Raw genomic sequence first — 2,068 nt, 5'->3', positions numbered from 1 at the left:
CGCCAATTAGCACAAATGGTAAGTTCCGACAGTGCCTACAAGTGTGCCTACTGGCCGCTAGATGGCAATACCGGTTTCATATGTATACACCTGGTAGATAGTATGTGAGCTAAATGCTCGGGATGTGCATGGCACGCCCTGCAGCTATCATCGGGAATGTCTTGGCTCAAAATGTGGCGACGATATGTTAAGGTAGAAATGACACCGACTTGGCATGCAAAAATGAAACCCTCCGCACCAGACTTCAATCCGGGCGATTTAAGGAAAGAAAACGTTAGCTCACAAGACATTGACTGACCCTTCACATTTCTGTGGAAGATACCGTGCGTCCTCTTATCGAGGAGCTGTTCACGAAAGTTTTTCTCTTGTGCTTTCTTAATCCGGGCTTTCTCGACCTTTTACTTTCGATCTGCAGGTTTGCCGCACAAGTACCCGTCGGAATGGCGATGTGCTAGAGATAGTGGCAATAATGTAAGGCAAAAGAGGATTGGGCTCATGGTATCGCCCTGAAAGACACCTCTCTGAAAGCTGACCTTGTTAGTTGTCACACGATTTTTTCCAGATGAGATAGTAAATCTGGTTTTCCAAAGCGGCATCAATCTCTCTATGCACCCAACTATTTGCGGATGAACCTTTAAGATTTCCAAAAGACAGATGATAAGTCTATGGGATGCCTTTCTTTGAGCCTCGTTGTTCATACATTTCTTGCCACGCAGGTTCAATTGCCCGAACAATCCTATCATTTAGAATAGCTGTGAATATCTTATAAAGCGTGTTCAAATAAGTTATTGGCCTGTAATTCTTCGGGTCAGCTAAGTTGCCTATTTTCGGCAGAAGTATTGTGCGCCTTTCCACCAACCACTCTGGAATCGGCTCTTCCGACTTCAAATATGATGTGAAAATACGGGCCAAATGCTGATGGGTTGAACAAAACTTCTTCCACCAGAAGGTTTTGATACAATCTGGTCCCGGTGCGGAATAGTTCTTCATCCCTCTTAATACTTTTTTCACCTCCTCGGTAAAGATGGGTGGGTACTCTTTATCAGGTGTTATGAGGGCAACACATAACTCCTTGAAACTCTTTATATTTTCTGAGACCTCGTCCAGTCTATGCTGAACTTCGTAGACTTCTCTCCAAAATACTTTGACCTCCTCTGGTTTGGGTGGGTGTTCGACAGTAACTGGAGGGTCTTGCAAGAGTCGAGATGAGTCAGAGAGAAACTGTTGATTTTCTCTGACCCACCTCTCCCTCCGCTCTAGGCTTCTCTTAGCGTCAGATAGTATCCGTATTCTCTCAACAATATTTTTTTCTTCATCTCTTAATTCCATAGTATTTTTATTAAAATCAATTTTAATTCTTAATCTTTTCAACGAATCGACCCCAATTATGCATTCCTTATTTAGCTCGGGTACTATTAAAAATACATACGCCCCATTCCAATCGCCCATTTTAAAATTCGCATAGACCTGATTGTTTCAATTTCACAGGTTTCACCCCAGTAGCTCCTACAATGCTTGTTCCTAATACAGGTAATAATTCGCACTTTCTAAATCTCCCATAATTGTTTTCTTAAAAAAATTCCGAAATACATTTTACCTCACTTCCAGTATCAATTAAAGCCTTAGTCATTGCTTTTTGTATTTGAAAATGCATTACTGAACATTGATCAAGTTTTTTTACTACTTCATTATCATCATTTTCTAACAAATCACCTCGTATGTCTAAGGGAACAGGTTTTTTTTAAATCGTTAGGCCCCGGATTTGCCTCTATCTTGTAGCATTTTCCCAAATCGAGGCTCGAGCGTTTCCCGAGTTCTCGTAACTATTTATACAATTTTCATTTTCTATTTTATTTTCTAAACAACGAGTATTTTTCATCTCATAATTATTTTGGGGCATTTCAGTCATCTCCTGAGCTTTAATTATTTTTTTAATATCCTGTTGAGTTTCCCTTTGCCCATACCTAGAGCTTACAGTCTGTCAAGTTAAAGCGTGGGTGGCTTTACTCGCAGTCGGTAAGGTGTATCGACATGATTTTGGTGTCAAAATATTAAGAAGAGCTCCCTC

The sequence above is a fragment of the Belonocnema kinseyi genome, chromosome 4, assembly GCF_010883055.1.
Source record: "Belonocnema kinseyi isolate 2016_QV_RU_SX_M_011 chromosome 4, B_treatae_v1, whole genome shotgun sequence".
Taxonomy (NCBI): domain Eukaryota; kingdom Metazoa; phylum Arthropoda; class Insecta; order Hymenoptera; family Cynipidae; genus Belonocnema; species Belonocnema kinseyi.
Note: the sequence above shows the minus strand (reverse complement) of the source record.